This window comes from Salvelinus alpinus, chromosome 25 (assembly GCF_045679555.1).
Source record: "Salvelinus alpinus chromosome 25, SLU_Salpinus.1, whole genome shotgun sequence".
NCBI classification, from domain to species: domain Eukaryota; kingdom Metazoa; phylum Chordata; class Actinopteri; order Salmoniformes; family Salmonidae; genus Salvelinus; species Salvelinus alpinus.
Window position 1 is genome coordinate 31,542,687 of NC_092110.1, and position 15,224 is coordinate 31,557,910.

The window sequence follows — 15,224 nt, forward strand, 5'->3', positions numbered from 1 at the left end:
CCCATAGCCTCTAAATGAAATGCAACAAACTGTATTGTGACCATACTGTATGAGTAATCAGATATAGGATGTGATGATTAATATCACACTAACTGAAGCTTAACTGTAAAGTAAATGTATGTTTCTAAAGCTACAGAGCTACACTGTAGTCCAAATGAAGCTGACTTGGATGTGTCTGAATTACCTTTCAGTAACACTAAAGTTTGGGCAATATGTGTTTGACGTTTGGGAAACCTACTGTATGTAATATTATTTGGAAATAATGGAAAAATTAACATTATTATTATGTTTCAAGTTTTTATTAATCATATGTACAGGATACACATGGTATACACCATCCAATGAAATGCTTACTTGCTTACTTAATTCTTATGCTCCAATTATGAAGCATAACTCGTATGCTGTTTTGTGACCCTCTTAGTAAACAAAATTATATTCCAAGCCATACCCCAGACATAAGCCACAACCCAAGAGGTTCCATCATTACTGTAATGTGGGAACCACTGGGGTAAGAGATACATCTGGTGGGTCAACCAACTCTTCTACGAGGGGGGGGTGTTAATTGTGGTGCAGAGGACAGTCCATGAGCATAACCAGAACGTGTGTAGGCTAAGGTTCCACAGTGCCCTGTTTCTGCAGAGGTATGGACAAGGGCGTACTGGGATGAGAAATCGTCCATGGCATTTCTAACACTCCTCGAGGCCCCCACACCGGCCCATTTCTTTCCTTGAAGTCCCCATTGTTAGCCAGATAATTGCCATTTTGTGCAACAAAAAAAAGTTACACAGGCCCACTGGGCTTAAAATGGACCAGCCCATCTGGCAGTCCGCCCCTGGGTATGGAACATTCCATTTCATACAGTGCAGGCAGCCATTTAACATCTTTTTGACCATACAACATTTATTAGATGGTAATACTTGGATTAGTACTGTAGTACAACCAAAATGGCAGCCAGTGAACCAGTTTTGGGGGCTTTCTTTTGTGATCATGAGTAACAATGCAGCAGATTTGGGTTTTCCAATGTAATCTTTCTTCATCTTGTTTTTCTAACATGTGCATACTCCTTCCATAAATTGTGTATTTATGTGATTTTTAGATGTTCATGTGGTCTGAGTGTATTTGTAGCCAAGGCGTAATGCCTGATGAAAGGAAAGGGATGCTACCTTTACCAACTAGTTGAAAATTGCACTGCATGGCCACCCAAATCTAGCCTGGTTAAACTAGACTGAACACTATGCTCACAATTGTTTGTGCAACATTGTGTGGTTTATCCAGGCTACCCCAAACCAGCAGATAAATCCAAACTGCTCCATATGTCCAAAGTGCCAAGTCATAAACGGCCCATATACCTATGTGAAAATATTGTTATTTTTGTGTCTAGAAAGAGAACTTAATGAAAGATTTGTATAAGTCCTATGAAAAAAAACAACTGATTTTATGTCGTCAAATAAAATAAAAAAACTTTTTTTAACACTAATGCAGAGATTTAAAACCAGAGAGTCTTCTCGCTCTCCTTCTTTTGCACTTTTGATAGGAATGTGAGTGTGGAGTGCTACACAGGGAAGTTGACAGGGAAATGCAAGGGGAAGAAGGCAAAAAAAAGGGATGGGGATTCACAGCGTGGATAGAAATATTTTATCCTCATGGGATAATTTGATAGGGATGTGTTAGGGTGCATCCCAATAGTCCTACATGGCTTCCATTCCTTGTCTCCTTCCCTTCATCCTCACTAGTCTGAAAGTATAGGCCCGGTGAAAGCACTATGGTAGATCTCGACCATTGATACCAGCCAAGCTTTCACAAATCCAGTTATTTTAAATTGGTATAGATGGAGGAAAGAAGATTACGCCACTTTGGACTATTTGTGATACACCATAAAAAGTGTCTGACTCTGACCCTCTAGGTCTCTGGAAAGAGCGCTTGGAAAATGAGACGGGTTCAGGAGCACAAAGTCACTGGCCTGCACCTAATCAGAAGCACAGTGGAAATTAAAAAGCTTGAAATCTGGTTCTAAGAGATCCCTCTCATTTCCCAACCTAAAACAAAGAAGAATCCTCTGCTTTATTTGTGTGTGTATTTGTCACATTTGTCCCTTTTATTAAACTTGGAAGCATTTGTTTTGAACAGTCATGTCTATGGTAAAATGCGGAGTATTGGAAATGCATGTAAGACTCAACACATTTGTCTGATCCCACCGTCTGCCACCATCAGTGGACAGGACCACACGACTGCTAATAATACTTACGTATCAGTGTCAGTAAACATGGCTCTGAATGCTATATCAGTTCTGGATCATATTTGGAATATTTCCACCAAGTCCTCTCTCCGGCATTAGCTATCATTATTCAGTAGATTGTATAATGCAAATGACTCTTATTCCAAGAATCCAGACATTGGGATGTGTTGATATCAAATTTTATTTGTCACGCTTCATAGACAACAGGTGTAGACTAACAGTGAAATGTTTACTTACAGGTCCTTTTCCAACAATTCGGAGTTAAAGATTAGATCAAAAAAAATATATATATATAATAATAGAAATAGTGACACAAGGAATAAATAAATGCACAGTGAATAACCAATTGTATTTTTACAATAATGCCTTTCTGTGCATCTTTCTGCAGCTGAGGAGATTTGTGAGTGACCTTTCTACCCTTTACTGTTTACACTGCTTGCTTTCCAGTTTGTGCTAGCATTCTTAGAAGTTAGTTCATTTGGATTAAACGTTTATTGGAGGATCTTTCTAATCTACTATACACTGACCTGGTTTTGAGTAGGTTGAGGAATATTCAGTCTCGTATTCTGCCATTTGTTTAAAAAAAAAATGTTTTGCTTTAGTTCACTTCCAATACCACGCGTGAAATTAAAATAACAGTCATACCAAATTTGCCTTTCCTGAATTCACCTGGCTGTTATTTAGGCTATCTTTGTTTAAATGAGTATCATTTTTAATAAATGGCAGTTTTTTTTATTTATTATTCACAAAAACGTGGGGTGGTGTCAAGTTGGTCACTTTTGTCAACACTGTGAAGCACTGACCACTTTTATACTTTCTTGTAATAATGCTTTTTTTGTAACCGTCTGTGGCTGTTGGGACATAGGCCTATGTATTTTTGTTTTGTCTAAATGTTTCAGTTATATATCTTGACTGTGTTGGTGATGTATGTTTCTTGGCAGTAGCCTACTGATTAAACCAGCTGATTATATACGTTTCGTGGTCATTTTTATTAGTGGTTATGCAATGTAATGTAGGCATATCAATTAACTAGATTACATGTTAAGGCAGGCCAGTGTTGAACAACACACTTCTAGCCTTGAACAATGATAGAGGCGGTGAAACTTTGACCCGTAAGGTAAGCGCTTACTGCGGCTGCGTGCACCGTGCAGCTGTTGACACTTTTTTTTTGCTAACTTTTCTCCATGCCACGCCTTCACTGTAATAGTAGGCGGAGATTTGACAAGCCACTCAAATCGTCAAATGTTCATAGCTAGCTTTAACATGCCTGAAAAGTACAAGATGGTTGTGGTGTCAAAACAGTTAAACTGAACGTTGGAAAATAAAAAAGGAAGCACAGGGTAACACAGCCTGGACGAGAGGACGCTGTATTGTTTATTACTCCTAAAAGGTAAGATTCGAAGCAACCTGGGTTTTTGTGATTAGCAAGCATGGTAGCTAGTTAGCCTCAGCAGGATATTAGAACACCTTCTGTCTATGATATTAGCGATGCTGCCAGCACGAGCGCAGATTCTTTCCCCTTCAAAATAAGAGTCCCCTGTAAAGACATACTATTAATGTATGTGTGTGTGTGTGTATATATATATATATACAGAACCAGTCAAACGTTTGGACTCACCTACTCATTCCCATGGTTTCCCTTTATGTTAACTATTTTCTACATTGTAGAACAATAGTGAAGACATCAAAACTGAAAACACATAGAATCATGTAGTAACCCAAAAAGTGTTGAACAAATCAAAATATATTTTATATTTGAGATTCTGCAAATAGCCGCCCTTTGCCTTGATGACAGTGTGTGTATATATATATATACACACACACACATACATTAATAGTATATAGTGTATATATATATATATATATATACAGAACCAGTCAAACGTTTGGACTCACCTACTCATTCCCATGGTTTCCCTTTATGTTAACTATTTTCTACATTGTAGAACAATAGTGAAGACATCAAAACTGAAAACACATAGAATCATGTAGTAACCCAAAAAGTGTTGAACAAATCAAAATATATTTTATATTTGAGATTCTGCAAATAGCCGCCCTTTGCCTTGATGACAGCTTTGCACACTCTTGGCATTCTCTCAAGCCGCTTCATGAGGAAGTCACCTAGAATGCATTTCAATTAACAGGTGTGCCTTGTTAATTTGTGGAATTTCTTTCCTTCGTAATGCGTTTGAGCCAATCAGTTGTGTTGTGACAAGGTAGGGGGGTATACAGAAGATACCCCTATTTGGTAAAAGACCAAGTCCATATTATGGCAAGAACAGCTCAAATAAGCAAAGAGAAACGATAGTCCATCATTCCTTGAATACATGAAGGTCCGTCAATATGGAACAGTTCAAGAACTTTGAAAGTATCTTCAAGTGCAGTCTTAAAAACCATCAAGCGCTGTGATGAAACTGTCTCATGTGGACCGCCACAGGAAAGGAAGACCCAGAGTTACCTCTGTTGCAGAGGATAAGTTCATTAAAGTTACCAGCCTCAGAAATTGCAGCCCAAATAAATGCTTCACAGAATTCAAGTAACAGACACATCTCAACGTCAACTGTTCAGAGGAGACTGCGTGAATCAGGCCTTCATGGCCAAATTGCTGCAAAGAAACCACTACTAAAGGACACCAATAATAAGAAGAGACTTGCTTGAACCAAGAAACATGAGCAATGTACATTAGACCGGTGGAAATTTGTCCTTTGGTCTGGAATCCAAATTTGAGATTTTTGGTTCCAACCGCTGTGTCTTTGTGAGACGCGGTGTGGGTGAACGGATGATCTCCGCATGTGTCGTTCCCACAGTAAAGCATGGAGAAGGGGGTGTTATGGTGTGGGAGTGCTTTGCTCATGACACTGTCTGGGATTTATTTAGAATTCAAGGCACACTTAACCAGCATGGCTACCACAGCATTCTGCATCGATACGCCATCCCATCTGGTTTGGGCTTAGTGGGACTGTCATTTGTTTTTCCACAGGACAATGACCCAACACACCTACAGGCTGGGTAAGGGCTATTTTACCAAGAAGGAGAGTGATGGAGTGCTCCATCAGATGACCTGGCCTCCACAATCTTCTGACCTCAACCCAATTGAGAGTGAAGGAAAAGCATCCAACAGGTGCTCAGCATATGTGGGAACTCCTTCAAGACTGATGGAAAAGCATTCCAGGTGAAGCTGATTGAGAAAATGCCAACACTGCAAAGCTGTCATCGTGGCAAAGAGTGGCCTTTTGATTTGATTTGATTTGTTTAACACTTTTTTTGGTTACTACATGATTCCATATGTGTTATTTCATAGTTTTGATGTCTTCACTATTATTCTACAACATAGAAAATAGTAACAATAAAGAAAAACACTTGAATGTGTTTTTGAGATTCATCAAAGTAGCCACCCTTTGCCTTGATAACACCCTTGAATGAGTAGGTGTGTCCAAACCTTTGACTGGTACTGTATATATACAGACACAGGAGTATGTTTATTCTGCCTGTGTGAAGCAGGATGTGAAGTCGGACACCACCTGAAGCTGGGATGTCCCACCTACTCTTCAGACTGTCCATCAACTCCTGAAGCCTACGTCACAGCCACTGACAACGCATACAGTGCCTTCGGAAAGTATTCAGACCCCTTGACCTTTTTCACATTTTGTGACGTTATTGCCGTATTCTAAAATTGATTATATGGGAAAAAAATCCTCCGTAATCGACACACAATACCCCATAATAACAAAGTGAAAACAGTTTTTTTTTGTGTAGCAAATTTATTACAAATAATAAACAGAAATACCTTATTTACATCAGTGCCTCTTTGTTTGACATCGTGGGAAAATCAAAAGAAGTCAGCCAAGAACTCAGAAACAAATTGTAGACCTCCACAAGTCTGGTTCATCCTTGGGAGCAATTTCCAAATGCCTGAAGGTACCACGTTCATTTGTATAAACAATAGTATGCAAGTATAAACACCATGGGACCACGCAGCCGTCATACCTCTCAAGAAGGAGATGCGTTCTATCTCCTAGAGATGACTGGCATCATGAGGCAGGAAAATTATGTGGATATATTGAAGCAACATCTCAAGACATCAGTCAGGAAAATAAAAGCTTGGTCGCAAATGGGTCTTCCAAATGGACAATGACCCCAAGCATACTTCAAAAGTTGTTGCAAAATGGCTTAAGGACAACAAAGTCAAGGTATTGGAGTGGCCATCACAAAGCCCTGACCTCAATCCTATAGAAAATTTGTGGGCAGAACTGAAAAAGCGTGTGTGAGCAAGGAGGCCTACAAACCTGACTCAGTTACACCAGCTCTCAGGAGGAATGGGCCAAAATTCACCCAACTTATTGTGTGAAGCTTGTGGAAAGCTACCCAAAACATTTGACCCAAGTTAAACAATTTAAAGGCAATGCTACCAAATACTAATTGAGTGTATGTAAACTTCTGGCCCACTGGGAATGTGATGAAAGAAATAAAAGCTGAAATAAATCATTCTCCCTACTATTATTCTGACATTTCACATTCTTAAAATAAAGTGGTGATCCTAACTGACGTAAGATAAGGAATTTTTACTATGATTTAATGTCAGGAATTGTGAAAAACTGAGTTTAAGTGTATTTGGCTAAGGTGTATGTAAACTTCTGACTTCAGCTGTATCTTCTGCAGCCCTCATCCTCCACATACAACACCTGTTCTGCCAGTCACATTTTGTTAAAGATCCCCAAAGCACACACATCCCTGGGTCGCTCCTCTTTCAGTTCGCTGCAGCTAGCGACTGGAACGAGCTGCAACAAACACTCAAACTGGACAGTTTTATCTCAATCTCTTAATTCAAAGAATTCAAAGACATGGACACTCTTAATGACCGCTGTGGCTGCTTGCGTGATGTATTGTTGTCTCTACCTTCTGCCCTTGTGACATGTTTTGTGCTGCTACGATGTTGTGTTGCTACCATGTTGTTGTCATGTTGTGTTGCTACCATGCTGTGTTGTTGTCTTAGGTCTCTCTTTATGTAGTGTTGAGTTGTCTCTCTTGTCATCGTAATGTGTGTTTTGTCCTATATTTATATTTGATTTATTTTTAATCCCAGCCCCCGTCCCCGCAGAAGGCCTTTTGCCTGGGTAGGCCGTCATGGTAAATAACAATTTGTTCTTAACTGACTTGCCTAGTTAAATAAAGGTTAAGTAAATTTAAAAAACATTGTAATGCAGAAGGAGAGAGTGGTTTCATCGCTGTAGCACGTTTAGAGATTGATTTATAGCCAGTAATCTAATATAATTCAGACATATTTTCATATTTTTTATCATATTTGTACTGTGTTCTTGAGCTTGTGTCTTCAAAAGTGACTACACATTAGCAAGTTTTACCAGAATGGTGAGATTTTAACCTTTCTTGGAGTAAGCAGTTGTTTATGGCTACTAGTTGTTTATGGCCCTCTCATGATAAATAACCTTAATTGGTTTTGGGGATTACATGGATTACATTTGAGATTATATTTAGTTACATTTAAGAGTTAACCGGGTTTCCATTCAACCGTTTTATGCTAGTAAAGTAACAGTACATGTTGGATAAAAAATGTCTAGACAGGCCAGATGGAAACAGCAAATTTGTCGGTAAACTTTCCAAATGTCTACAAAACTAAATACGCTAGACAAGGTGGCATGTTTTTGTGTCTGATAATTAATTATGCTAGAAATGGCGGTGGAAATGCCATTATGCGCAAATATAGATATAATAACCATCATATCTGTAACGGCTGTCGTAGTCGTTCTCCTCCTCAGACGAGGAGGAGCATGGATCGGACCAAGAAGCAGAGTGGTAAGTGTTCATTATTTAATGAAAAAACAACAAAACACTTCAAAATACAAAACCCAACAAACGTGACTAACCCGAAACAGTCCTGTGTGGCCCAAACGCTGACACAGGAACAAACACCCACAAAACACAAGTGAAACCCAGGCTGCCTAAGTATGATTCTCAATCAGGGACAACGATTGACAGCTGTCTCTGATTGAGAATCATACCAGGCCGAACACAAAATCCCAACATAGAAAATCAAACCTAGACCAACCCACCCAACTCACGCCCTGACCAACTAAAACAAATACAAAACAAAGGAAAACAGGTCAGGAACGTGACAATATCGAAGTAAACTTGGAGTCACGCGATGACTTGTTTTGTGGTTCTCCCAGTAAGACTTGGGAAACCATCCAATTTATTAGGCTACAGATGAAATAAATGATGAACTTCACAGGGTGGTGAATGTGCAATTTTTGTGGGGGACAAAACCATCAGTAGAGTTGAAAATGCGATGGAAACCCATTTTAAATAGTATATTTTATTTGGTACATGGGAATTTAACCGCAAAAGTTATTTTTATGTGCACTACTTAATCACGCACTGCTTTTTATCCGCAAAAAGTCAATTTGATGGACACATCTCTGGTGGGAAAATGTGCATATTGTTTTGATGCAGATGTAAGAATATTTGCATGAAAATCTGTTGCCAATTGGGATGGAAACCGAGCTATGGTTTTAAAAAGGTTGTGGTAATATTTAATTCAGTACAGAAATGTGTAGACGGCATAATTTACCCTGTCCAGCAGCTGAAATTACCTTATACCCGTGGTAAATTGTGCCAAAACAAGCTATGTTATCAAAACTTTAATTTTTACAAATTTATTTCCAGGGAAACATAACATCCTGAAATATATGTGGATATCTTCGTTAGAAAGAATGCTATATTTCCCCTGACTGAGTGATGCTGAATGTAAAAAATTGCTCAACTTACCCCACTCTCCCCTAATGGCTAATGGAGCATTATATTAGCCTGTTACAATCTGCTAGCTAGGAGCTACTGTATATTGGCATATTAAAACAGCAATTCAGGGCTATACAGGGCTACCATTTTGGCCGCATATGCTCCTAAATATTTTACTGTGCTACCAGGAATTTTTACTTGGGTGCACCAGTGCCCCTAGGGGGAAAAAACTGTATTTTGTAATTGCTGGCAATGCTCATCATTAATACCTCAAATATTTTTCATTGTGCTCTTAAATGTCTTTATGTGCTCCTACTAGAGGTCGACGGATTATGATTTTTCAACACCGATACCGATTATTGGAGGACCAAAAACAAGCCGATACCGATTAATCGGACGGTTTTTATATATATTTGTAATAATGACAATTACAACAATATTGAATGAACAATAAACACTTTTATTTTAACTTAATATAATACATGAATGAAATCAATTTAGTTTCAAATAAATAATGAAACAATCCAAAAATTTGATAATGCAAAAACACAGTGTTGGAGAATAAAGTAAAAGTGCAATATGTGCCATGTAAAAAAGCTCATGTTTAAGTTCCTTGCTCAGAACTTGAGAACATATGAAAGCTGGTGGTTCCTTTTAACGTGAGTCTTCAATATTCCCAGTTAGGAAGTTTTAGGTTGTAGTTATTATAGGACTATTTCTCTCTATACCATTTGTATTTCATAGACCTTTGACTATTGGATGCTCTTATAGGCACTATAGTATTGCCAGCCTAATCTCGGGAATTGATAGGCTTGAAGTCATAAACAGCGCTGTGCTTCAAGCATTGCGAAAAGCTGCTGGCAAATGGAGGAAAGTGCAGTTGGAATGAATGCTTACGAGCCTGCTGCTGCCTACCACCGCTCAGTCAGACTGCTCTATCAAATATCAAATCATAGACTTAAATATAATATAATAAACACACAGAAATATGAGCCTTAGGTCATTAATAGGGTCAAATTTGGAAACTATAATTTCGAAAACAAAACGTTTATTCTTTCAGTGAAATAGGGAACCATTAGAACGGGTGGCAACCCTAAGTCTAAATATTCCTGTTACATTGCACAACCTTCAATGTTATGTCATAATTCTTGAAAATTAATTACGGTCTTTGTTAGGAAGAAATGGTCTTCACACAGTTCGCAACGAGCCAGGCGACCCAAACTGCTGCATATTTCCTGACTCTGCTTACACTGAACGCAAGAGAAGTAACACAATTTCAGACACCGCATTGATTATATGCAACGCAGGACAAGCTAGTTAAACTAGTAATATCATCAACCATGTGTAGTTAACTAGTGATTATGTTAAGATTGATTGTTTTTTATACGATAAGTTAAATGCTAGCTAGCAACTTACCATGGCTCCTTGCTGCACTCGCGTAACAGGTGGTCAGCCTGCCACGCAGTCTCCTCGTGGATGCAATATAATCGGCCATAATCGGCATCCAAAAATGCATATTACCGATTGTTATGAAAACTTGAAATCGTCCCTAATTAATCGGTCGACCTCTAGCTCCTACATTTTTCAGCTTAGGAGCACGTGTACTCCTTGTAAAACATTTCAGTGTAGAGCCCTGCCATTATATAGCCTAGTCTACTATGATTCTTAATTTATACAGTGGGGAGAACAAGTATTTGATACACTGCCGATTTTGCAGGTTTTCCTACTTACAAAACATGTAGAGGTCTGTAATTTTTATCATAGGTACACTTCAACTGTGAGAGACGGAATCTAAAACAAAAATCCAGAAAATCACATTGTATGATTTTTAAATAATTAATTTGCATTTTATTGCATGACATAAGTATTTGATCACCTACCAACCAGTAAGAATTCCGGCTCTCACAGACCTGTTAGTTTTTCTTTAAGAAGCCCTCCTGTTCTCCACTCATTACCTGTATTAACTGCACCTGTTTGAACTCGTTACCTGTATAAAAGACACCTGTCCACACACAATCAAACAGATTCCAACCTCTCCACAATGGCCAAGACCAGAGAGCTGTGTAAGGACATCAGGGATAAAATTGTAGACCTGCACAAGGCTGGGATGGGCTACAGGACAATAGGCAAGCAGCTTGGTGAGAAGGAAACAACTGTTGGCGCAATTATTAGAAAATGGAAGAAGTTCAAAATGACGGTCAATCACCCTCGGTCTGGGGCTCCATGCAAGATTTCACCTCGTGGGGCATCAATGATCATGAGGAAGGTGAGGGATCAGCCCAGAACTACACGGCAGGACCTGGTCAATGACCTGAAGAGAGCTGGGACCACAGTCTCAAAGAAAACCATTAGTAACACACTACGCCGTCATGGATTAAAATCCTGCAGCGCACGCAAGGTCCCCCTGCTTAAGCCAGTGCATGTCCAGGCCTGTCTGAAGTTTGCCAATGACCATCTGGATGATCCAGAGGAGGAATGGGAGAAGGTCATGTGGTCTGATGAGACAAAAATAGAGCTTTTTGGTCTAACTCCACTCGCCGTGTTTGGAGGAAGAAGAAGTATGAGTACAACCCCAAGAACACCATCCCAACCGTGAAGCATGGAGGTGGAAACATCATTCTTTGGGGATGCTTTTCTGCAAAGGGGACAGGACGACTGCACCGTATTGAGGGGAGGATGGATGGGGCCATGTATCGCGAGATCTTGGCCAACAACCTCCTTCCCTCAGTAAGAGCATTGAAGATGGGTCGTGGCTGGGTCTTCCAGCATGACAACGACACGAAGCACACAGCCATGGCAACTAAGGAGTGGCTCCGTAAGAAGCATCTCAAGGTCCTGGAGTGGCCTAGCCAGTCTCCAGACCTGAACCCAATAGAAAATCTTTGGAGGGAGCTGAAAGTCCGTATTGCCCAGCGACAGCCCCGAAACCTGAAGGATCTGGAGAAGATCTGTAGGGAGGAGTGGGCCAAAATCCCTGCTGCAGTGTGTGCAAACCTAGTCAAGAACTACAGGAAACGTATGATCTCTGTAATTGCAAACAAAGGTTTCTGTACCAAATATTAAGTTCTGCTTTTCTGATGTATCAAATACTTATGTCATGCAATAAAATGCAAATTAATTACTTAAAAATCATACAATGTGATTTTCTGGATTTTCGTTTTAGATTCCGTCTCTCATAGTTGAAGTGTACCTATGATAAAAATTACAGACCTCTACATGCTTTGTAAGTAGGAAAACCTGCAAAATCGGCAGTGTATCAAATACTTGTTCTCCCCACTGTATGTTACGCCTTGACCCAATGAAGAAATATTTATCTGTACAAAGGCTGTATTCAGGCTATATTTCTCTGTACACAGGCTGCATTCAGATACATTTTATTCTAAGCTGTTTGACCCTTGTCCCTCTGCTGTTCCAAAAATAAGACCTTGTTGTGAGCAACACATCCCATGGAAACGTATCCTCAGCAGTTTCCCCTCCACAGACAGGCTATAACGAGCTTACTGGTTACATTTAGAGATCTTGGAACTTAATCTCTCCCGCGAGCAGTGCACACATAACAGAGGTATGAGGTTGATGTCGGGAGATAGTCCTAAAGGGATACTTCAGGATGTTGGCAATGAGGCCCTTTATCTACTTCCCCAGGGTCAGATGAACTGGTGGATACCATTTCTAGGTCTCTGTGTGCAGTTTGAAGGAAATTGCTAGTAGAGAACGATGGATAATCGGCCGAGCCGATATATCGGGTTGATAATTGGCTTTTTGTAGTCTATCGGCCACCAGCCTTTCTTTACCAATAGTCCCTCTACAAAGCAAAACTGCTGATGTGTCGCGCTGCATGAGTCAAATGGTGGTGGTTTTCGGATCCACACCCCTACCTTTCTTATAAGGTATCTGTGATCAACAGATATCTGTATTCCCAGTCATGTGAAATCCATAGATTAGGGCCTAATTTATTTATTTCAATTGACTGATTTCCTTATATGAACTGTAACTCAGTAAAATCTTTGAAATTGTTGCATGTTGCGTTTATTTTTGTTTAGTATACTTCAAACTTCCTTCATACTGGACACAGAGACATAAAAATGGTATCCACAAGTTTGTCTGACAGAAATCCAACAGTATCCCTTTAACCTTGTCCTTCTTGTGGAATTTGGACCTAGACCTACAGTACCAGTCAAAAGTTTAGACACACCTACTCATTCCAGGGTTTTCTTTTATTTTTACTATTTTATACATTGTAGAATAAAAGTGAAAACGTCAAAACTATGAAATAACACACATGGAATCATGTAGTAACCAAAAAAGTGTTAAAGTTTTTAACACTTTTTTGCTTACTTTTTTGGTTGTAAATGTGCATGAGAAAGTAATATGTATTGATGAATTAGTATTTGATCATTGCATTATTGAAACATCACTTTTTTTAAGCTGAGAAAAGATGCATTCAGTGACAATGAATGCTCATTATACTTTCTTGTTGATTCCTACGTTAATCTGTTTAGTTTTTTTTTACATGAATGCATAGCCTAAACAGTTAAATATACCTACATTCACATCTAAAGCCTGTACCCATACAACTCTATTGTTGGAACAGTAGAGCATGTCACGTATGGTAATGGTGGCGTGTGTCTATTGTGTTGGAGAGGGGTTGGGGCGTTGCTCTGCCTGCTCATCAATTATTCATGGTAGTCAGGGACAGGGAGGGATGTGGAGCCTAGGCAACGCTTGTTGATACTCAGTCAGTTTGGCTGAGGGACAGTAATTGAAGAACAACCATTGTCATTCAGTGCAGTCAAACTGACATTTTCCATAAAGGTAAGCCACTTAGTTATTTGTTAATTATTGGACTTTGCTCATTGCTATGTTTGAGGCCTGTGTACTACTACGATTATTAGTATACTTGTCTTAGGCTACCTCTTGGTGTTTCTTTGTTGGTCTTTTGTTGGTTTCTGTTTTGCAATGGTAGTGGATGAGGTGAAGTGGTGAGCCTCCTCACTCAATACTACGTGCAGAGAATCCTTGAGGTTCATTGATTGTTGCCTGGTGTTACTCTGTCTAATCTTTGGCGCTGCTTATAGCAGCTGTGCTGCCTCTGAGACACATGAGGGCGTGTCAGCTCAGCAGGTTCCTGTTGCCTCAACAACTGAACTGTAAACAAAGGCTCTACTCAGTTGTGTGTATGACAGAATGATCTGATTGGAGAGAAAATGTATTATAGACTTTTTTTTAACAAAGCCTGTTAACCTAGCCATACTTTATTTAGAGTTATGTATGGGCAGATAATTGAGGTTGAATAGAGACGTGTTGACTGATTCAATTTCTTCATCTGCTCTTTCGTGGCAGACCAACATAGCCAGTCACTGGTTCTCAAAACATGATTATTTTCTACAATCATATTACAACCAGTATTTACATTTTTGCTGTACATTTAAAAAACAAAATGTTTTATGATATTGAAAAACAAATGAGGTCTATCTGAGGATCAAATAGCTTATTACGGACATTCATATTGAGAGTAGGTAGGCTAAATAGTCCTAATTAATAGTCTTAAAAGTCTTAAATTAATATTTTTTGGTTTAGGCATAGATTGTCAGGCTGCATTGCCAAATGAAGACCTTTTTGTCGCTTTTTTTGTCTTGGGTTGAAATTCATAATTTTGCTTAAAATTATGCTAATTAGGGAATTTATTTAATTGAGCATACACTCTTAGAAAAAAAGGTTCCAAAAGGGTTCTTTGGCTGTCCCCATAGGATAACCCTTTTTGGTTCAAGGTAGAACACTTTTGGTTCTAGGTAGAACCCTTTTGGGTTCCATGTAGAATTTTTTCCAGAGGGCTTTACATGGAACTCAAAAGAGTTCTACCTGGAACTAAAAAGGGTTTTTATCTAGAACCAAAAAGGGTTCTTCAAAGGGTTCTCTTATGGGGACAGCCAAATAATCCTTTTAGGTTCTACATAGCACCTTTTTTTCTAAGTGTGTACCGCATAGTTCTGCAAGTCGTGGCAACACTCAGTCTCCACTTAGCCAAGTCAATCCTTAAAAGTTTTCCCTATCTCATTTGTTGGAGTATTATTTCAACTCAATCATGCTATGTAGGTTAAGGCCTAATGACCGCCTACCGTCCCATTGCCTCGGACTTAAGCATTAGACCATAAGAATTGCTGAAAGTGAAAGGAAATTGGCATATTAGGCCTAGACCTTGCCCTTGTGTAATAGACTAATACATATAGGTTACGAG

General features: G+C 39.2%; 1 protein-coding gene across 10 annotated transcripts in view; it reads left to right on the forward strand.

The window, feature by feature from the left end:
- The first annotated feature begins 3,457 nt into the window (after window positions 1-3,457).
- Window positions 3,458-15,224, forward strand: part of LOC139553823 (kinase D-interacting substrate of 220 kDa B-like) — a 106,717-nt gene continuing 94,950 nt past the window's right edge. For 8 of the 10 annotated variants that reach the window (XM_071366550.1, XM_071366539.1, XM_071366542.1 and 5 more), the window contains exon 1: window positions 3,458-3,626. The gene's annotated coding sequence lies outside the window, so the exon portion shown is untranslated. Of the gene's footprint in view, window positions 3,627-5,737; window positions 5,853-13,691; window positions 13,802-15,224 lie in introns of those variants that run through there. The other 2 variants (XM_071366541.1, XM_071366540.1) reach the window with 2 other exon arrangements.